Genomic DNA, 23,789 nt, shown 5'->3' with positions numbered 1-23,789 from the left:
AATTTATGCCCTGCCTGTAGGCAGATGGGGGAGAGCAGAGAGCTTTTCTTGTATCTGTTTCTTCCTTTCTTGTTTCTATGTCTTACCTTTGGCTGTAAATAATCCTTATGCCAAATAAATGGCCTATTTTGGGATGACATATTCTGCTACCCTTCAATTCCATTCTACTTATTCCATCTTATATGCATTCTGTTACTAATAGGTAGCTTAAAAATATCCCCTTTTCATATATTACCAATGTCAATTCTTCTTCGTTGCTGCTGCTATTGTTTTCTCAAGGAATTCTTTGGGTAATTACTTTAATGGATTGGTTTTTGATGATTTATTTTCTCCCCAAGCACTCAATGGGAAATTTAAAACATGGGCAAGATTTTGTTTGTTTTTGTTGAAAAGAAAGAAAAAAACCTTTAAATCACAGACTACCTAAATATAAATTGTTAACATTTTTAATTAACATATTTTTATAGGTCAGTATCTTTATAAATAAAGAGGCCAATATTTCCAGCTCTACACAGAATCCAATTTCTGGATAGTCCTCTCACTGACAACAGTGGCTTGTAGGAAAGTTCCCTGTCTCCTTCCCTGATTTCAGTTGTAGGCAGCAATATAAATTCTTCTCAGCAACTCCACCATCTAGGATATACTCTCTGCTAGTTCTAGAATTTCCTGGATTTCTTTTTTTCTTTCTTTTCTTTTCTTTTTTTTTTTTTTTTAAAGGAATCTGCAGTTCATGCCTTCAGTATTGCTTTAAGGGAAAAGTGTGATTGGGGCTCGGGTGGGAGCATGGGGAGAATACTATACTTCTTCTCAGTAATGCCATTTATTTCATTGATTAATTTATTGTCATCTTTTCCTCTTTTTTATTGCCTATTTTTTTGCTCACTGGTACATAAACTCCTGTTCTCTGTGAATCTCTGTGCAAGTAGTATCTTTTATAGCAGGCTTTATCTGCCCTCCAGAATTCTGAAAGCAAAAGTCTCCAAAATGTGAAAGAGCTTCTAGTGCATTGGGAACAGTTTATTGGTTTAGCTTGTTTAATTATAGTCAGAGCTAAGTCAACATTACTACAACCCCTCTTTTAAAGATTATATGAATACTTCAATTGGTTTAGGATGATTCTAAGTAATTCTTTAGTCATATGCTAGTAATTCATTTTTTAATAGAAATGAAGAGGTCTAATTTTTGTATTTGTGCAATATTGTATACATATTTATATAACAATCACAAAGATACAGTCATCCAAATATATGGAGATTGTATGTTTTTATAGTACTGCAAAGAATAACACTGTTAGTTTGTAAATTCAAACTCATTTTCTTATATAAGTGAGAAAAAGCCAAAACCATATTTTTTCCAGTGGTTATGATTACCTTATGACGATTAACCCTCTACAATATTATTATTATTTGGGCAGTGGGATTTTGAAGAAAAGAACAAAAGACAGAAAAATAGAAAATATTCAACAACAAAGCAGGAAATTATGTTCAACCAGATTGCAATACTCAAATTGTGGTTAAACTGATGGCCTGCCTGATATTCTACACTGATTACTCCCTCCCCAGGGAGATATTATAAACAAGGATTTACTGTCAAAATATTTTTTATTTGTCTGAAAGCTAATTTGCCAAGCCTGGAGATCAGAGGTTTGGCGCAGATGGGAAAAGCAACCTGTTCCTCTGCCTTTAAGGAATCAGCTGTAGAGAGAACTGCAGCAAGTAGAATGGAAATGTCACTTTAGTCCCGAAGCTTCATAAATATCAGGAAAGAAGACAGTACCAATCTCCCAGCCCACAGCTCACAAAGCCACTCTCTCTTCTAGCAGGTATTAAACATTAATGACCATTTCTATAATAGGGGGCGAGAATGGCTCTTTGCTATAGAGCTGCCCAATCATTTGAGTTGTGTTAGATTTTCAACAGCAGCACGTTTCACAATTTTTTTCTCCTCCTTTTATCACTGTGAGAATCTTCAGCCTGAAGGTAATGAAGTGCTTCCTTTATCACTCTATCGTTTGAAATATTTATCTGATTATTTGAATAAAAGATTACGGCAACAATAGTAACTCTATCCCTGCATACACTCAGACTTCAAATGGAAAAAGGAAGCTTAATGAATAAAATAATGCCAAGCCATTTGGCATTAAACTTTTCAGTAACAAAAAAATGCTATGATAAGTTGCAGCTTGTTTACAAAATGTAAACTCACACACAATGCTAAGCATGAGGCCAAAACCTACGCAACAATTGGCCTTTGGAGTATAAATTAGGCATCAGTAAGTTTAAAAGGGATTTTTACACATTTGAGCATTTCTGAATACATTCTTGTCCCTTTGTTGATTCTAGGTGGAGTCACTAAAAATAACATGGAATCTATCAGGCAGTTTTCTTAGGACTTTTGTTACTCCATTCTTGTGTCTCTGGTTTTATTGCCTGGTGAGTATAAATGCACAGAAATGCCAGAATACAGGTGGCTTCCAACTTCCACCTGTCTAGCTGTGGGAAGTTTAGTCTTTTGCAGAGAACCCTCCCCAAGCACTTCTTGGAGTAACCACAGGTGGTAACACAAGCCCAGAAATGAGCTTTGCCCTCACTAATTGGCATGGAAATCCACTTGGACACTTTGTTCCATCCAAGCCCAACAGAGCCATGGGGTCTAAGCTGGCATTTGCTTCTGTTGCCAGAGCTGCTGTGTCGATGCTTTTGGAGCTGCATGGTCGGTGTGCAGCCTCAGGAATCCAGTGAGGTAAGAAGGAGAGCACTCTTCTGTACTCCCCTCACTAGGGAATAAGAAGGGGAAATGCCATCGCAAAGTTGGCTGAGCTCACAATCACTTCAGGGTTTAGTGAGACCGTCTCTCACTGCATAGAGCCCCTGCCTGCCACAATGCACGGGTACTCTAGGATGCCTGAAGTGGAACAAGCCCCTGCCTAAGCTATCCTAGAAGTGTCTATTAATATTATTCTCTACTACTTGGGTTGTTGAAGAGTTTAGTTCCCGCTGCGATTTTGTCTTTCTTCCTGGAGGATTCTCTTTCAGACATTCCCATTGCTCCGCCTTCAATCTCTCTTTTATCAGGGTCTCTTGGGGCTGCTATGCAGCTCTCAAAAGCCATTGTGTACAGCATTAACTCTTTGTTTCAAAAGGCTTCCTAGCATCTATTGTGATTCTGTGACTGTTGATAGATACGTGGGGAGAGGAGCACTGCCTTTCTCTACTGGCCAGGAGAGTTCCTGTCTAAGACCAGTTCTATGATGACTGCTTTTTGTATGACTAAATATACAGAAGCAGGAAAATAAATTTTGCCCTCCAGAGATTGTGTTGTAGAAAAATATTTACATTTATAAATTAATGTTATTGTTAGTTTGAAGTAGAGTCACAGAAGGTAACAGACTTTTAAGAGGCAATTCTCTGGATCTGTATTTCTTTGTCCCTACTGTGCTTTCTAAAACCGTATCTCTATTTTTTCTTTTCTTTTTCTTTTTTTTTTTTTGAGACAGAGTCTTGCTATGTTACCCAGGCTGGAGTGCAATGTCGTGATCTCAGCTGACTGCAACCTCCGCCTCCCATGTTCAAGTGATTCTCCTGTCTCAGCCTCCTGAGTAGCTGGGATTACAGGTGTGCACCATCACATCCTGTTAATTTTTGTGTTTTTAGTAAAGACGGGGTTTTGCCATGTTGGCCAGGCTGGTCTTGAACTCCTGACCTCAGGTGATCTGCCCGCTTTGGCCTCCCAAAATGCTGGGATTATAGGCATGAGCCACTGTGCCAAGCTCATATCTCTATTTTTGCTCTTTTCCTTCCTTGGTGGCAGTTGCACAAGGTTGTTATGTAGCCAGCGTTTTATTGGGGATAGAGAGAATAAGACTTAATCTACTTTCACGTCTCCCTAACTTTCTTTTCCTCAAGATTACGATTGTGCATGTTAGGGATGGTGATAATAGTGCATTGTATATTTTTACTCATTTACTAATTAATCAGATAATCTATGGTACATGGAGCCCTCATTTTTCAATATTGTATTCCCTAATATAATAATTTAAAATCAATTTTAAATTATTATAAATTGATCATTTATGATTATATATATATATATAATCTGAATAACATCTGAATAACAGATGTCCAAGAGTATTTAGGCTGATGGGAAGATGAACAGATAGCAGAGTCACGCCCAGCAGATCCTTCACCCAGAATAATGTTTCTTGACTCAAATCTGTTCACGAAGATATCCCACCCACCTTCTACTGCCACTTGGCATCCTGATTTGAGATGTAAGTCTTACTTAGTAGTAAAGATATATTTCCTCTGGGCACAAATCTTTGATTTGAGCTCTAACAATTTTTAGCTTGTTTGTTTGTTTGTTTGTTTTGAGGCTTATTCCAAATATATACATATATGGGGTACAAAGTGATGCAATGATTTATAAATATAATGTGGAATAATTAAATCCAGTCAATTAACGTATCTATTATCTCATACTTATCATAACTATTATCTCATACCATATCATTTTTTGTGATGAGAACATTTGAAATATACTCTGTTAGTGATTTTGAAATGTACAATACACTATATCAACCCATCCTCACAGATAGAACTTAGAGACAGTGGCATGTAGCTGTCGCATTAGGCATTTTGCTGTTTCTTCCTCTTCCATCTACTCCTTTAGATTCCAGGGAAGGGCAGAAAAGGAAGAAGGACAAGGAAGTCATCATTTGTTTCTGGTCCATTTGATACTGGCAAAGAAATGTGTCTCCTCTGAATAACAGATGTCCAAGAGTGTTTAGGCTGATGGGAAGATGAACAGATAGCAGAGTCACGCCTTGTGAAATTCAGGCATGGAATATGGTTTGGGTCATTGTTGCATCGTTGCATCTTGGTGGCTGACGTGAACCATTTCTCCAGTCAAGTGACTGCTGTATTCAGCTGATTGTAGGTTGTGACAGTGATACCAGAAGTTTCTCCATCAGTTCCTGCTGTCAGATCCTCCACCTGGGATAAGGTTTCTTGACTGAAATCTGTTCATGGAGATACCCCACCTGCCTTCTGCTGCCGCTTGGCATCCTGATTTGAGATGTAAGTCTTACTTAGTAGTAAAGATATATTTCCTCTGGGCACAAACCTTTGATTTGAGCTCTAACAATTTTTAGCTTTTTTGTTTGTTTGTTTGTTTTGAGGCTTATTCCAAATGGATTTTTTAGGGGGTGGAAACATTTTCTTATTATATATTACCTTGAATAATAAATTTATCTTTGCTTTGTATCATCTTCAGACACAATAATGCATACTTGTGTTTAACGTCTCCATGAAGGCCTTGAGCCAGATGTGAAGTCATTGCAGAGCATCATAGTTAGTTAAAGACAGGGGTCTCTGGTGAATGAACCTTATCCCCAAAACAATTTTCTCTAATGTTCCATCTCTTTTCCCTGCCTCCTTGCCTCCAAGTCAAATAGTAGGAATTGGGATTTCAAATGTTCTTGCTGCCTTGCTATTTATTGTATTCACAATTACATGGGAATTATAATAACACTTTCTGAAGTAAAATCTCATGCATAAACCAGTGAGAGGACAGGGGTCCTGGTTAGCCAGTGGTCCTTTCTGGTATGCCAAAATTCACCTTAGATGGATATTTTTCACTCTGCCTGTATTTGTGGTCCGTCTTACCTCAAGGGTAGAATCAACAGTGTTTGTTTTTTTCCTTGATTACTTTTTTGCAAACCTAGATGTTAGCCATCGTTTCATAACTAATGTAATTGCTGCATCTATCCACTAGAAGTCTCATTTACTAATCAATCAGGTGATCTATGGTACATGGAGCCCTGGTTTTTCAACATTGTATTTCTTAATATGGGTGTATCAATCACTTTAAAACAAATTATATAAATTGACCCTTTATGATAGTATATATTTATGGGGTCCAAAGTGATGCTATGACTTATGAATACAATGTGGAATAATTAAATCCAGTCAATTAACATATCTGTTATCTCATACCTATCATTGTTTTATAGTGAGAACATTTGAAATATACTGTTAGTAATTTTGAAATGTACAATATACTATTATCAACTATATTCACCAAGCTGGGCAATAGATCTAAAACAAAACAAAACAAAAATGTATTCCTCCTGTCTGAGACTGTGTCCTTTGACCATCATTTCTTCATTTCCCCATTTCCCAACCCCCAGCCTCTGTAACCACCATTCTACTCTCTGCTTCTTTGAGTTCAATTGTTTCTTATTCCACATATGAGAACATGTGGTATTTGTGTTGCTGTGCTTGACTTATTTCACTTAGTATAAATTGTCCAATTCCATCCATGTTGTAGTTGCAAATGACAGAATAGGCTTTTTTTTTTTTTTTTTTTTTTTTTTTTTTTTTTTGAGACAGGGTCTAACTCTGGCACACAGGCTGGAGTGCGGTGGAGTGATTTTTAAGGTTGAATAGTATTCCGTTGTTTATGTATTACCACGTTTTCTTCATCCATTCATCTATTGATGGCATTTAGATTGAATCTGTAACTTGGCTATTATGAATAGTGCTGCAGTGAACATGGGGGTGAACATATCTCTTGGACAAACTGATTTCAAGTCTTTTAAGTAAATACCCAGAAGAGGGATTGCCAATTCTATTTTTAGTTTTTTAAGGAATCTTCCCAGCATTTTCCATAATATTGCACTAATTTACATTCCCATTAACAGTGTACACAGGTTCCCTTTTTTTCACATTCTCACCAACACTTTTTTTTTTAAATCTTTTTGATAATAGTCATTGTGACAGGTGTGAGGTAATAGCTCATTGTGGGTTTTAATTTGCATTTCCTTAAAGATTAGTGGGTATTGAACATCTTTTATATCTGTTGACCATTTGTGTTATTTTTTTTTTTTTTAGAAATGTCTATTCAGGTCTCTTGCTCATTTTTAAAAATTGGGTTGTCTTGCTATTGAGTTGTTTGAGTTCTTTCTATATTTTGGATATTAACCCCTTATTGGATATATGACTTGTAAATATTTTCTCCCCATTTTTAGGTTGTTTCTTCACACTGTTACTTTTTTTTCTGTATAGAAAGCTTTTTAGTTTGATATAATCCTATTTGTCTATTTTTGTTTTTGCTGCCTGCGCTTTTTGGGGTCAAATCCAAAAAACCATTGCCCAGACCAATTTTGTGTAGTTTTCCCTGTGTTTTCCTGGAATCCTCCTAAACCTTTTCTAGGATAATAGATATTAAATAGAGGAACCAGAAAACAAATTATTGTAAATTGACCATTTATGATTGTATATATTTATGGGATACAAAGTGATGGTGTGATTTATGAATACAATGGATAAAGAAAATCCCACAAAAATGTGTGGATCCTTGTGACACTGAACCTCCTAACAGCTATATCATAATCTATAACCTCTGTGGCTCTTGTGAATTAAATGAGATGTAATATGAGTCACTTAGCCTTAGTGCCTGTCGGAAATCTTCCACAATTTAAAAATAATTTTTAGTTATTATTATTCTAGCTTCATATTACAACAACAAAATTGATATTGTTGGAAGGTGTTTTGTTTTCTTTTAATAAAAATTAAACACATTAATAGAATTCTGTGGAAAGTGTAAGCTTTTCTGTTCCCCGTGTTTGGTATTTCCAAGATTGCTAAAGGAAGAAAGAAAGCAGTTAATTACCTGGGGAACTTCTGCAAAACTCCTGAAAATGGATGCTACATTGCTAGTAAATAAAATTATTATATTCATTGTGATTACTTCGATGCAATTGCTGTCTTACTAGGCCTCATGTGGAAAAAGGATGAGGTGACCTTTGTGTGGCAAGTAATAGGGAGAAAAAGAGGTATAGGTCACATGAAATCTTGGGATAGCTGGAGATGCTTCTAGCAATTTGACCAAACTGGAGATTGCCAGGGACTCTCACCTGGGAGGCAGGAGAAAGGGCACATGGCTTTTGTTCAGAACAACTGCTTGGCCAACTGTGAACATTACAGCCAGAGTTAACTAAGACGGGAAAACAGGATAAGTGCTACAGAAAGTAGCTTCTGTTAGAGAACAATTTTCACAAGGGTCGGTACTGCCGACTGAGCAGTGATGCATTTTTGCTGCATGGAAATGGAGGGGCAGCTCTTTAGAGTAGGAAGGGCCAGTGGATGTTTTCCTAGATTGTGCCTTAGTCACAAGTCACAAGGAGACTGAAACCAATCTAATAAAAGGTATGGAGAGGTTGTACAACATTATTAATATAAGTAATGCCACTGAATTGTACATTTAAAATGGTTAAAATGACAGATTTCGTTATATATATTTTAAATTAAATTAATTTTTAAACATTTTAAAGATTAATAGCGTAACATACCCAAAGCCATTGCATTATATACTTCAAATCGGTGAATCGTATGGTATGCAAATTATTTCTCAATAATATGTTTTTAAAAAGCTATAAAGGTACCATTGGATCTATTGGATCATTAAACAAAAGCTATGGAGAGCATTTTTTTTCTACAATAGGTGAGCTTTCCTTTAGTTTTCTGAAGGGTATGTCACATAGGCTGCCCAGAAAATACCAAGAATTTGATACAATGAGAGCCACATAAATTTAAGGTTGTTGGTAGCTCTGCAAACCAATATGAATATGCTATTTCTGGTATTTTTGGTAATATAAGTGGCTGAATGAGGAAAAAGTAATTGAATGAAATACAGGACTATGTGCTTATTATGAGATTCTCATTTTCTTATTCCTCAATAGCCATCTACTGTGTGTTGCTCTGTATCCAGCCTAACAAAGCTGTGTTTGTAAAATCTCCTCAATACAGAGGCTGACAGGATCAGACAATGGACTTTTGCTAATTAATATTTAATGGGCCTATGGATTTTTCCTCAGCAGCTGGAGTGCTAAATAATAGTCAATTAGCAAATGTGTTAATTAACTCTAATTACATAGCACATGAGCTTCTCCAAGGATTTTTGCTTTATAGATTTACTAGTGAATGTTCCACCACTTTTCTTGAACACACCAGGCAGCTAATTAATTGATAAATAATACTTTGTTCTTCTCTCAAAAACATATATTTAAAAATGAAATCCAGTTTAATGCTTGATGACATTTAGAAATGACATTTAAGAATATAAGATGAATCTGATGTCTGCTTTTTAAATAGAATTGTCTTAATCACCAGGAAGTTTTTCATTTATGTGTGAATGAGAAATAGGGAGACAGCATTATGAGTTTTGTGTGTGTGTGTAGGAGAGAATGAGAAAGAAGAAATAAAAGAAGGAAAGAAAGCAAGGAAGGAAGCAAGAGAGTTAGGGAAGAAAGAAGAAATAGAGAAAGATAAGAAAGAAAGGGAGGAGGCAGAGGATAAAGAAAGGAGAAAGGGAGAGAGAGAGAAGAGCAGGAAGAAAGGAAGAAAAATGAACTGAAAACTGTAAAGGCTGGTTCTTTGTAAGAAGTCAGGATATGCCTAGTTTGACTTGCAATATGCAAAATTATGAACTCCAGGAGCAAGGGTAATCAATATGTACCATGCAATTAACAGCAATCTTCTGAGCTTCATGTACCAGTTAAAGAAAACGCTTCTGAACGTTGTGTGGTGCATGCCACTGGGGACACAGAATGCTCGGAGGAAAGAAATTAGCATAGCAGCTTTGCACGTGGTCTGGCATGAGTCGTTACATCAAAAGCTGTGCATGGCAGCAGCCTGCTGCAGGGGAGCCACCGTTTCAGTGCCGGAGGATGCTGCTTAAGGCATTTGCAGAGAAACCCTCTGACGGGACACAGAGGGAACAAAGTTGGCTTTTTCAAATAGGATGATGGTCATGGAATTCAGCTCAGGTGGGCTACTCAGTTGAGTAATTCTGTATCACCAAATTCACATAAACTCTCAATTTACTGCTGTTAGCCTCTGCTAAGACCCTTAAATATTAGCTTCAAAGAAGGTTTAGAAAAAAAGAATGTTAAAATTGATCCTTCAGTTGGACTTGTTTGATCATTTCAATAAGACCCAAAGGAGCTAACAGCTTTGAGCAAGAGCATTATGGCTTGTTCGGTCTTTTGTGTCAAAAGAGTTACCAAATCTATAATTTTCTTTAAGAACACTCTAAAGAAACACAGAGAACAATGGAATACTATGAAAGGGCACATCGAAAAGTACCAAGCTTTCTTTATCTGTTTATTGAATTTTCTTATTGAGAGACAATGGCAGGGTGGCTGCATTTATCCTTTTCTTGGTTTAGAGGAAGTGGATGCCTTGGAAAGATGTGAGTCTGTTTATGTGAATAAGCATGCACTTCATAGCAGACAATATATTTGGTTGTGATGAGCAAGGATAGTTTCTCCTGTGTTTATGGGGCCTAGCTGAGAGCCACATTTACAGAAGGCCTTCAGGAAGCTTTGAGGCCAAGGATAGTGCACTGAAAACAGGGTTGGGATGTGATCTGGAAGTCAGGCAATGTGACAAATGAAGGTCTGGGTGACAGTATAGGTCAGTGACCTGCAATCATAATGCTGGAGGCCATCTGTGTCAGGGTCTCAATGCCTTGCCTCTCATGATGAGAGGCCAGCCTTCCTCTTTACTCCAGCCACTGCTATGACAACCAGCTGCAAGTGGGTGCAACCGGGATCTCCTCACAGCTGGACCACTGTTCAGCTTGCAGTCTATCACCTCATGAGACATCTGCTGGGCCCAGGCAGCCATTTCGAAGTTTGCACAAACCTGGGCGTGCACAACAGTAGGGACAACTCCCTCTGTCTCTTGGGTGTTAGTGGGGATTGAGGCTTGGTTGTTCACAGCGACGATCAGCTTGCTACACACCCTTGAGTTTCCTTTCTCACCTTCTCATTTCACTCTTCCTAGGCCCCCATGCCTTTTCCCTAGGATCACTACCTGCACTCAACCTCTTATCTCCGGCTGGGTGTTTGAAGGGAAGCTAGGCTATGACCAATTCCATTCCAGAAGTTAAGTTAGAGCAATGATTGGAAACCCAGATAGGAGTAAGGGGTAGGGAATATACACCTCCTAAGTCACAAGAAGAAGGAGGGAGTCAGAAACCAGCCAAGTAGTGCATGCTGGGGAGCCCAAAGGAATGAAGGAATGTAGACTTCTGAACTGGTCTCTTGGGGTCCATTTGGCTTCCAAGCTGAAGAGCTTGCAGTAGGTGGGGATAAAGCTTGTGGCTGGAAGGTTACTCAGAGACATTATTTAGTCTATCCACCTGGCAGAGACTTCCCCTTGCCAAAGAAAAGGAAAGCACAACTTTTACCCAAGTAACTTCAACTTGAGTGGAAAATGTGCTTGGGACAAAACAGAGGAAACCTCAAAACAAAAGAACGCCTTTGCTCCTGCCTCCTTATTCTCTCTGCACAGGTGTAAATCCTACTTGAGGGGTGTTGCAAGGAGAACATGACTTTTACTACAGTTAAATAACAGTATTTTTATTGGTTTTCTTTTGATGTGGCAAGAAATTGTCACAAAGTGAGTGGCATAAAATAACACAAATTTGTTGTCATTATAGTTCTGTAAGTCTGAAGTCTTGCATGGGCTAAAATCAAGGTGTCAGCAGGGCTGTGTTTCTTTTTGGAGGCTCTAGGAGAGAATATATTTTCATATCTTTTCCAGCTTTTAGGGGCTTCCTGCATTCCTTAGCTTGTTGCCTCTTCTTCCATCTTCAAAGCCAGCAATGGTAGCTTGAGTCCCTCTCACATGGCATGACTCTGAGTCTTCCTCTTCTACTTTTAGAACCCTTGTAATTACATTGGGCTCACTTGCATAATCAAGGCAGATCTTTCTATTTTAAGGTCGGCTGATTAGCAACCTTAATTCCTTCTGCAGTCTTAATTCTCTTTTGTCTTGTAACATAACACATTCACAGGTTCTGGGGATTAGGATGTAGACATCTTTGGGGTGGTCATTATTCTGCCTACCACAAGTCTTTTCTGAAATCAAACTTACAGACTGGAAATTTCCCCTACCTAGAAAGTCCTCAATCTTGCACTCACAGAATGTGACCCCTCCTTCAGGGCTCAACTCACATATCTTCCATTTAAAGACTATCTTGAACCCAAACAGGTAGAAATAATTATTTCCTTCATTCTGCTTCTAAAGTATTTTATACATATTTCTATTTCTACTGCTGAGATGAGGAAGAAGAGAAGAGGAAATAAGATAATCCAAAATATAAAACCACCTAAGAAATAAGAATAAGAGGGCAAATTATTATTCTATGTTTTAATACGATGACTATCATTGAGATTGTGGATCCCCTTGTAGAAAAGTTACGACCCTCTTAGATACAAGATCTCATCACCCTTTGTGCCCATGTCACATGTAGATAAGCATCATGGTATAACCAGACCTGAGCTCCTGAAAGACATCCTAACTGTATATGAGAGAGCGGTGATGGAACAAGGGCAAGAGTCATAAGGTTTCAATAGTCAGGCTCTGTTAAAGTGAGAGAAATGTGGGAGTCTATGGCAGTGGAAAGGCAGAGTGAACAGAGTGGGAAGTGTTACTTCTCCATTGTCATGCATTCTTTTTGATCACATTCCAAGGGATGTAACCCAGAACTAAAACAGTTGGAGTAAGTAGTTGCTATCAAATGTATTTTTAGGATTACCAAAATTTCTACTTTGTGGTCTTAGTGTAAAAATTCCTACCCTTTGGGTTATGTTATTAAAACTCCTTGTTTTGAAACAAGCACATATTCTTATGGAAAAACTTAAAATAAATTATTTAATAGATTTACCTTAAAACATTTTTTTTTTTAGAGATGGGAACTCATATTGCCCGGGATGGCCTCACATTCTTGGATTCAAGTGATGCTCCCGCCTTAGCTGTTGTGCTCCTCAGCTGGTACTACTGGTGTGCACCATGGTGCCTGGCTGTTAATTTGTATTTTCCAAATATTATATATCATTTACTATGTGCTAGGGACTGTTCTAAATGCTCTAAATATTAACATATATAATTAGCTTTAGTTACTATCATAACCTTAAGGGAGTAATTTATAGAGGTAGGAAAATTTTTTTATTGTGGGTATTGGGAAGTAAAGAAAGAGTTACCATATCCGTTAAGGACATGAAAGGCCTGGGTGGGTCACTGAAATAGGAGGAACCAAGATGAAGGACATGGAGGAAGTCAGGGTGAAGAAAGATACTTAAAACAACATTTCTGTTTGCATCACCATGTGGCCAAATTGTCAACCTCTGGTTCTCTTGAGGTTGTAACCCAGAGGCAGAAATAGACATGAAGCCATGAACACTATTTTGGAATGGGGAAAGAAAACTAACATGCATCTCAGAACATCCCCAAAGTATGTTTTAGGCATTACCAAAACACTGCCAAAAGAGAACATTGGGGATGATATTCTAACTTAGCAATAGCAAAACAACCAAATCCAGAATGAGCCGCAAAATCGCAGTATGTCTAATGCATTCACCGAAGTCATTACTAAAAATAATTAAATGATTGTTGGTCATAGGGATTTCAAAAGAGAAGGAGATGTATGCCAGAACCATCCATACATTTCCCAGAGGAAGGATGAAAAACTATGAATAAAATTAGGCCCTAGCTATAATAGGTGATCGAGCAATTAGCATACATGAAAAGAACACAATTATGAGCCACAGCAAGGCTATACCACAATTCATTTTCCACATTGATTTTTTGCTTCCATATTTCAATAACATCAATATGTGCTTTCACAGCTCTATAGATATGAGACTTGTAAAAATTCCTTCTGAATTAAATTATTGAGGAAATTATCTTGTTCGTGAACAGAGAGATGATGGTGGTGATAGTTTTTGGATGTGTCTTGGAGAAGCAAAGTTATTTTTAACTGTTCATGTGGTGGTTTATAGGTTTCAAGGCAAAGGGTAAGGTTTAGATATAAATCAACAAAAACAGAATTATCTTCCAAGAATTCAGCAAGGCACATTTGGAAAGATACTTAACTTAGAATTTGGAATCCAGGTCCTGCTCCTGGCTCTCTTGTGTGACCTGGGTAAATTGTTTTGTGTCTCTGGTCCTCAGTGAACTCTCTTAGCTATAAGATGAGATTGTTGAATTAAATAAGGAGAGTTGATCATAATAAACATTTTCTGAGTACTTAGTATCTGTCAGCAAAATTCTAAGCATCTTATACATAATGACTCATTTAATCCTTTCAACACTGTGTGAGATAGGTAGTAGAGTAGTCCTCACAGTACAGCTGAGAAACTGAAGCACAGTGAGATCATGGGCCTAAACCCAATAGTAACAGAGCCAGTACTTGGAAGGCAGTCTTGCTACAGAACCTGAGTAATAAGCCCTGAACAATATTGGCTAACAACTGAAGTATTTTTAATGTCCTATATAGCTTTGCAATTTTGATTCTATAATTCCCATTTAGAAATATACTTTTTGGAAGAATGTATTTTTAATTTCTTATAAAGTGAGTAAGAGTAAGTAGGATAATTTACTTAGAATGCTAGATTTTTTACCCCCCACTGAAATCAGTGAAGATTGAAGGGGTAATGATCACATCCAGGCTACTATTCTCAGTAGAGAGAGAGAGAGAGAGAGACAGAGAGAGAGAGAATGTGTGTGTGTGTGTGTGTGTGTGGTCATGGGTGGTGGTGCCTGCGGATATATGTGGTTGGTCTATGACTGCTGAAATTCTTCCACAGTAATTTCAGAAGGTATTTTGGTATACAGAAAGGTTATATAAAAACTCTTGAGTCTCTACTAGTTATTCTGTAAATAATTCACAGGAGCCTATGTGGAATTCACCCTGTCTACTGACATTTTCGTAAACAGCACTCACTGAATCTGCTGCAGCAACCGCTACAATATTTACGGAAAAGATTTCTGTTTAAACTTTTTCTAGGTGAAGATGTTTCAGAGTTTCTCAAACTTTGGCATGCATAATATCACCTGAGAAGTAGGTTTAAGAAGGTTGAGTTTTGGATCACTATTTTCTCCCTTCTTATTCTGAACCAGGAAATCTGGATGAAGCCCAGGAAACACCATCCTTAATGAGTGTACCTATGGGACTGTTCAAGCAGACCATGGATAAAACACACACGTCCATTCACAAGATTTATATTATCATTTGGTTAAGGCAATCTGATTGATTATCAATAGAATTGTACAGGTATATTCATCTTGGAGAGGAAACGTCAAATCTAGGTTTGTAGTTTTGTTTTAAAATAAACATTTCCAGCCATGCACGGTGGCTCATGCCTGTAATCCCAGCACTTTGGGAGGCTGAGGTGGGCAAGTCACCTGAGGTCAGGAGTTCGAGACCAGCCCGGCCAACATGGTGAAACTCTGTCTACTAAAAATACAAAAAATTAGCCGAGCATGGTGGTGCCCACCTGCAGTCCCAGCTACTTGGGAGGGTAAGGCAGCAGAATCGTTTGAACCCAGGAGACAGAGGTTGCAGTAAGCCAAGATCGTGCCACTGCACTCCAGCCTGGACAACAGAGCAAGACTCAAGACTCCATCTGAAAAATTTTTTTTCCATAATGGCAATAATATTAATAATTAGCATATATTTAGGTTTTTTTTTTGTTTTTTTTTTTTTTTTTTTGAGACAGGGTCTTACTCTGTCACTGAGGCTAAAGTGCAGTGGCACAATCTCGGCTCACTGCAACCTCTGCTTCCTGGATTCAAGCGATTCTCCTGCCTCAACCTCCTGAGTAGCTGGGATTACAGGCACGCACCACCATGCCTGGCTCATTTTTGTATTTTTTAGTAGAGACACGGTTTCACCATGTTGGCCAGGCTGGTCTCAAACTCCTGGCCTCAAGTGATCCACCCACCTTGGCCTTCATAAGTGCTGGGATTACAGGTGTGAGCCGCCACGCCCGGCCTATGTTTAGTTTTTAAGATGCGTCAGGCATTTAACTTTACTCATTTAATCAACTAACACTATTCAATATGTACTATTATTGTGTTCATTTTATACAGGAGGAAACTGCAGGTTTTGGAAGATAATTATTTCACCTAGAGTCACAACAGCAAGTTGGTTCTGGAGTCATAGCTAGCAAATGTCTACCTTTTCTGCTCCTTCTTTCCCCTTTTCCTTCTCTCCTTTTCTCTCCCCTCCTCTCTTTTCTTTTCCTTCCTTTTCTCTACCTCTCTCCCTTCTTTCTTTCATTCCTTCCTCCCTTCCTCCCTCATCTCTTCCTCCCTTCCTCCTTTCCTTCCTTCCTTCCATCCGTCCTTCCTTCCTTCTTTCCTCCCCTTCCCTTTCCTTCCCCTTCCTTCGTTCCTTCCTTCCTTCCTTTCTTCCTTCCTCCCTTCTCTTCCCTTCCCTTCCTTTTCCTTCCTTCCTTCCTTCCTTCCCTCCTTCCTTCATTCCTTCTTTCCTTTCTTCCTTGTTTTATTCTTCTCTCCCTTCTTTCTCTTTTTCCTTTTTTCTGCCACCTAGTAATTGGTTTTTATTTTACCATTTTCTGTATCCTATGCCTTAGACCTTAGACAAATGTTTACTACAGAGCCTTGAGGTACCGTTATGACGACAGAGTAAATTGGCTCCCCAGGGCAGATGTGAACTAGCTCTCTGGCCTATGTCTCCTTCCCTGCCATCTGTGTTATACCTACAATCATAAATGTCAAAGGTGGGCTTCAATAGACATTATACAGATGCCATGGTAAGGGAATAAAAAAAAAAGAATGTATCTTGATTTATATGATGGCTTTTAAAAGACACTTAAGAAAAAGAAAGTAGACATCCCCCCACTTTTTTTTTACCTTTTACTAAAAGGACCTTTGCACAAAAATGAAGCCTTTTTTCCTATTTTTTAATTGACTACTCTGTATTATAGTAATTTTTTGAGAATGATTAGATAAATTATACATGGTAAATTCTTAGTTAATCAATAAGATGATTTTTAAAAAATAATTTTAAACATATAAGAAAATAATGTTGTATTAAGTGAAAAAAAGAATATAGATGTGATAAGGTAAAAATCTGAAAGGAAATACACCAAAAGGTTTAGTGAGATTTTCTCAGAGACAGGATTGCAAGAAATTTTTATTTATTTTTTGTTGTTCTATTTATTTTCCATGTTTTCCCCCCAATAATTAGGTATTGCTTTTATAGGCTGAAAAAAATCTTCATTTTTGTAGTGCTATCATTTTATATTGAAAGAGTGAGACTGGTGCTATTTCTGTTATCTGCAAATCACTGTCTTTTCAAATAAAAGATGTATATTGAGCTTACTTGTATACCAAGCTGGGGTAAAGATAGGTAAATCAAAAATGAGACAGGCACACAATGGATAGAAAAAAGGGATAGAATGAGGTGGGTGGGGAGGTAGGAACTGAATATTTATTTGTAGGTCATATGCCCCTAATACTAGGAATTGCATGTTCTGTCTGATCTACCACTGCAATGCCAGTACACAGCACAGGTGCTTAATACATGTTTGTGACTCAAATTAATAGGAATGTATTTGGCAGAGTTGATCATCTGTGGGCTGACAGCATTTCTACTTTATAGTAGGGCAAGTCATTTTTCACATGACTATTTCTCTTAGAAATCTTAAAATCTGTAGGCTGTCTATAGAGTTCTGGCTGATTTGACCACGGTACATTGTTTTTGGTTACTCAACCAATAAAAACTCCAAGACTCACTTCCTCTACCTCTTGCCGTATTTCTGAGCATCTTCCAGAGACATCAGATGGTGGGGACATGAATAAACAAAGTCAGTGTTAATAACAGTCTAGACCAAATACTTGGTGGGCGGGGAGGGGGCTGCCATGCGTTATGCCTTTAAGTGACTTTTTGATCATTGACAGGTTGAGCCACCCGTATGAGTTAAGCAGGCATCAATTTAAAATAATTCACTTTGATTGTTTCAGAAGGAAAACAAATTGCATATTTTCAGTACAAACAGAAAGCACTAGATAGAAAACCAATAAATCACGCCCATGTGATTACAGCTGATCCCGAACACAAATTCAAGTCAGCCTGCAGCCAAGTGCTTTCCCTAGAAAGTAAGATTCAGACTGGTGTTGATGGGCAATGAGCAAAGTTGCTTCAAGCCATTAGAAGGTTGAAGTGACATAATCAATTTCGTTGTCATATTAAAAGCAGAGCCTCCTAGCGAAGGACAGGCCTAATTGCTTAAGCATATCACCATGTGTCAAAATTCCTAAGTGATTTCCTACTCATTAAAGCCATTATGCTCCTTCAAGGCCAGATTGCTCGGTGTGCATAACTTGTGTTGATGACTGGGGAGCCAGCTTCAGAATCTATAGTTGTTGCAGGAATCGACATCAGAGTTTATATAAATGAAATTAAATGAATTGTAGAAAGACATACTCTAAATCCAGTACCAGCCACTTAGGTGTATTCTCTCAGTATGGTATTCTTTAAAGAATACCATATCAAACAATCAAATATCTTATTTTAAATTCTAATAAAGACATTTAAAAAACAAATCAGACAATGCCTTTGAGTATGACTAAATTTCATAGGCCTAATCTTACTGTTATAAAAAACTTCCTCGCCAGGTGTGGTGGCTCATGCCTGTAATCCCAGCACTTTGAGAGGCTGAGGCAGGTGAATCACGAGGTCAGGAGTTCGAGACCAGCCTGACCAACATGGTAAAACCCCGTCTGTACTAAAAATACAAAAATTAGCTGGGCATGGTGGTGCACGCCTGTAATTCCAGCCACTCAGGAGGCTGAGGCAGGAGAATCGCTTGAACCTGGGAGGTGGAGGTTGCAGTGAGCTGACATTGCACCATTGCATTCCAGCCTGGGCGATAGAGTGAGACTCCATCTCAAAAAAAAAAAGAAAATTTCCTTCTCTGTTTAATCTCACAATGTCTTTTAATTTACATTTTTGATCTATTTCATATATACACACATACATTTAAAATCCCTTGTAAATTTGATTTTGAAATTAAAGCTGAAAATGAGTCTAAATATTATGTGATAATTTGTGCTTTGATCAAGATTATCTAAAAGAGAATACTTTTTATGTACATATGGTCTATCTATCTGTCTATCTATCTATCTATCTATCTATCTATCTATCTATATTAAAGAGAAGATAGGTCAGGTGCGGTGGCTCATGCCTGTAATCCCAGCACTTTTAGAGTCCGAGGCGGGTAGATTGCTTAAGCCTGCAAGTTCAAGACCACCCTGGGCAACATGGCAAAACCCTGTCTCTACAAAAAATACAAAAAATTAGCCGAGTGTGGTGGCATGTGCCTGTAGTCCCAGCTACTGAGAAGGCTGAGGTGGGAGGATTGCTTGAACCCAGAAGGTTGAGGCTGCAATGAGCTACAATCACACTACTGCACTCCAGCCTGGGTAATAGACTCTGTCTCTTAAATAAATAAATAAATAAATAAATAAAGACAGACTTTGTTTAAAAATATGCAAATACCTATAAAGACAGAAACACAAAATTTATTTTGATCTGGAATCTTAGACATGTTTACCCCTTACTTTTTCCTCCCATTTTCTAAAAAAGCTAATGATGCTATTAAGATAGCAAATATTGTTGCTGTTTTTTTTCCTTTGTACAGTTAAATGAACTTGAAAGGCTTCAGGACTAGTGATTTTCTATTTGATTTTGCTATTCTCTTGTTTCTTCTTCTTTGACCAAAAACTTGATCCAAATGCTTGGCATCAGAATATAATTTTTTGAGCTTTACCCTCTGTATTCTGAAGAGCCATCAGGGAGCCTTGACTTTGGGATTCTCTACAGAGCTGTTGACTGAACCGAGATAGCCTGATGACATCGGAATGATCTAGCTTTAAATCATACAGGTACACAATTTTTGCAGCATTCCAGATTCAGAGAACAAATATATATCTTTGCTTCCATGTGATAGGCATTATTTTTTTTTACTTTGCTAAAATTCCTTCATTTCAGTTAGTATCTGTTATGGATTGGATTGTGTCTTCCCCAAACAAGATATGTTGAAGCCCTAACCTCAGAACCTCAGAATGTGGCCTTATTTGGAAATAGGGTTGTTGCCCATGTAATGATTTAAGTTCAGGTCATATTAGAGTGAGGTTGGTCCCTATCCCTTACGACTGGTGTCCTTGTAAGAAGAAAGTCATGTGAAGACAGAGACATAGAGAGAACCCCATGTGACAGATGATGAAGGCAGAGACTGGAGTTATGTAGCCACCAGCCAAAGGATGCCAAAGATTCTCAGCAAACCACCAGAAGCCAGAGAGAGGCAAGGAAGGATGTTCACCTGCCAGCTGCAGAGGGAGACTAGCCCTGCTGACATCCTGATTTTGTACTTCTAGCCTCCAGAACTGTGAGACAATACATTTCTGCTGTTTTAAGCCACGACCTAGTTTGTGGTCCTTTGTTATGTCAGCCCTGGGAAACAAATACAACGTCACAGCCTGCTGGTCCTGCTGTCAGAGGCTGTGTGATGGATGTTGGCCTGGTAACTGCACTGGGTGGCCTCCTTAGCACTGTCTACACATACCGGCCCCTGGCTTCATCATGGCCAGGAAACGGCTCCCCCAGACTCAGCACCTCAAAGCCAAGGCCCATGCCTTGGCCAGTGAGAAATGGCAGTGGAGACTGAGCATTGCCTTCCTCCTAGGTTCAGAATGCTTTCCGGTTCCTGCTCCGTGAACTGGTATGGTCAGTGCGGAGTGATAGAAGCAAGGTCCTCATAACAAACAACTAATCCTGACTGGCAGCAGCAGAAGCAGCAGAAGGTTGCTCTGGGATGCCCAAGACCACTTCCATACAGCAAGTATGGAAGATGTCCCACCATCTCCTTTTCTATTTTGTCTCAATCTCTTTTCTGATCATAATACCAGGCCCCGTTCCTCTCCCTGTATACTTTCTTTAGTTGAGTATGTCTCTAAGCATTTGTCTTCTGTCATCCTTAACTCAGACATAGTCTGGTCCAGCCATAGTTGCTAGGGATGGCAGCTCCTGCACAAAGCCCAGTGAATACAAATCCCATCCTGTGCTGGACACGACCTGTCTGCTTCTCAACAGTTTGGTTCCACCAGTTTCAGGGACAGAAGAGGGTGTGTACCAACCAATAAGTACAATTACTTAATGGATAAATCTTGTCTATTTCACAAAACTTACATGTCCAAGCAGTAGCCTGTTGGAACTTCTATGACCTACTGTAGAAAACCAGATTACAATTAGGGCTATATATCTTCCATTTTAGCTGTTTTTTTCTTATTACTTGACATCTGACATACCCTGTTAATAGGAAGTCCAGGGTCTCCCTTGGGAAGCAACATCTCTCCCTTCACCTGTTTCTGCCTTTATTCTGATCAATTTAAAGAATTTGAAGCCAACTCAGTCTACTCCTAAAAGATAAGTCAGTCCTTTTTTCAAATACCAAATAGAACAGATTCATGATCAGATTTTGCCATGGCCTGTCAATATCACCAAGTGCTGCCACTGGAAATGACTACCACTGTGCATCATTCAGTTCTGACCTGGACTAGGGTAAGGTACCTAGCAAAGTCCTTTCCCCTTGACCACAGTGATTGGTTTAGAGTAGTTATCTGACCTGAACTGGATCACTTGCATGAAGTACAAGACTTTGGTTCTATGTTTGCGGGAGGAAAAGTGAGCCCCTACAGGTCTTGATGTCTTGATGACAGGATGACAGCAGCCACCCTGGATGAAGAGCAAGACAGCAGATGAGGCTGATGCCTTGCGAGACAAAGCCTAGAAATGGAGGGATCAGGATCCTCTGCGGCATTGTTAGGTTGCTGAATCCCCTCTTGCAGGAAACCCAAAACATGCTGGATGTTTCAATTACATAAGGGAATGAATAAAGGCCATTATGGTAAAAGATGGTTTAAGTTGCACATTTGATTTTTATAAGTAAAATAAACCCTAAGTGATATAACACAAAAAACCATTTGTAGTTCTCAGCTGTTCAGTTAATTGAATAAACTAGTTGCTGCTCACATGCATAAGGACTCCTAAATATACACTTAAATTCTTATAATAATAAATGTTTCCTATGGTGAAATATCTATACAGGAAAATTTTTCTAAAGTTTTTGTTAGAAATAGATAACAGCTGAGGAAAAAAAATCCCCCCAAAAAACTTCTATCAGGAAAGAGAAATCAGATAAAATGTTTGAAAATGAGCTTTTTAGTACTCAAAGTCTAAACCTCCAACTGTTGGCTTTCCTGACCCCTGTCCTGCATGTACAGGGCCAATGTTCCACTATTAGGGAGTTATAGGAAGGGGCTGGTGCAAAATTAGCCCACAGATAACCATTTGTGGCTTGTATGATTGAGGAAGACATAAAATGCATCCATTGATTCTGAGTTACTTGATTCCTGGTGGGGGAGGGGCTGGGGACTGAGTTAAGCAGGTGAGTTAAATAAATGTTTAAATAAGGTTTTCTGAACTGGGTTTTTGGGAACCACAAATCTGGGTTTCAGATTCCTAGTCAGTAATAGAAACCCCCTACCCTTCCTCTCCAGTGCAGAAATAAAGCCAGTTTTGGGATTAGTAAGATTAACACGCTGCTGGTCCTACTTCTTGGACTTTGGAGCTCTGTGGCACCAGGGCAGCCTGAGTTGCCAGCTGGTTTCACAACCATGACTGTGGTCCTCACAGTGACAGGAGGGACACACCACACGGGAGAGCTCTTCCCCCAAGATCGAGTTATTTTTCTTACGTAGCACTCCTTATGCAACCAGTATTGTGACTAAGCACTTCCACCCCAAAGATTCCTTCAAAAACATTTTCCTGGCTCCAAATGAGTGCATTCTACTTTGTTTTGCTTTACTGCTTCTTTTTCATTCCTTCTCAGTTATTTAAATAAAACTGAGAGCCAAATCATAAACTTTGATTTTGTGTTTGACCTCGAGTTTGCTCTGGTCATTTCTTTCATCCTTTCTTTTTCCCATCAAGCAAGTGCTTCTTCAGTTTACTTGCAATATGCCTGCTAAAGCATATTGCACAATATGTGGCTGGCCACGTGACAGTGATGGTAGAGAATGTAGCTTAGGGCCTAAAACATTGTAGGTATGCCAGCTGTTATGACATCAGTATTGTTAATGTTATGGTTATTCTTTTTGTATCAGCTTTTCATGCATTTCAAATCTCACTTTACAGATTAAGCAAAACATCTAGCCAATATCTCTGTTTTTTATTGCATTCATGGAATATTATTTTTATTTGTGGGACATATTCTACATACAGGCATGTGGCACCTTAAGCAGATCCAGTATAGCATACATAATCTAGATTTATACATTTGTTTGTAATTTTTTTAAAAAGCTAGTTCTCTTTTTGAAATTTAAATATAAGTTGATGACTTTAGTTTTTTGTTTTTTTTTTTTAAATAAAGTTACTGATTGTATTAAGGGGAATTCACTGATGTGGTCCTTGTGACAGGCAGCTCTAAAAAGGTGTTTACTATTAACCAGTGTCCTCAGTAGGCTTTCTGGGCTCGGCAGATGTGACCTGACACAAACAAATCTACTGTGGTTTTATCTACTAGGATTTGTTTTCATTGTTATTCTAGTCTAATTTTTCATTCAGACAGTGAAATTGGTATTCCATGCAAATTTTCTGGCTACCTGTCCTTTGCTTCATTTTTCAAGTTGCATAATTTAGTCACATTATTTTCATTTGCCTCTAGTAGCTTTGGTTTATATATTTTTTTTTATGTTAAGCAAAACCAAAACCAAAAAGCTTTACTCCTTGTTCTCTACAATAAATATCTATTTTAAGTATTTATTTGCAAATATGTCTGTCATGATAGTTTTGGGGTGCTTTCCTTCCACTTTTATTTTTATACTAGAAGAGGAATTGATTGAAATCCTTGA

The 23,789-nt window shown here is 38.3% G+C and overlaps 2 long non-coding RNA genes across 2 annotated transcripts in view; both read left to right on the top strand.

The window, feature by feature from the left end:
- Positions 1 to 23,789, top strand: part of LOC134737685 (uncharacterized) — a 286,300-nt gene that overhangs the window by 128,106 nt on the left and 134,405 nt on the right. The window lies entirely within an intron of this gene.
- Positions 2,343 to 4,949, top strand: LOC134737686 (uncharacterized). The gene is made up of 3 exons (XR_010122812.1): positions 2,343 to 2,432; positions 2,681 to 2,742; positions 4,926 to 4,949. It is a non-coding gene; the product is annotated as an uncharacterized LOC134737686 (long non-coding RNA).

The sequence above is a fragment of the Pongo pygmaeus genome, chromosome 11, assembly GCF_028885625.2.
Source record: "Pongo pygmaeus isolate AG05252 chromosome 11, NHGRI_mPonPyg2-v2.0_pri, whole genome shotgun sequence".
Taxonomy (NCBI): domain Eukaryota; kingdom Metazoa; phylum Chordata; class Mammalia; order Primates; family Hominidae; genus Pongo; species Pongo pygmaeus.
This window is presented reverse-complemented; position numbering and strand designations above follow the sequence as displayed.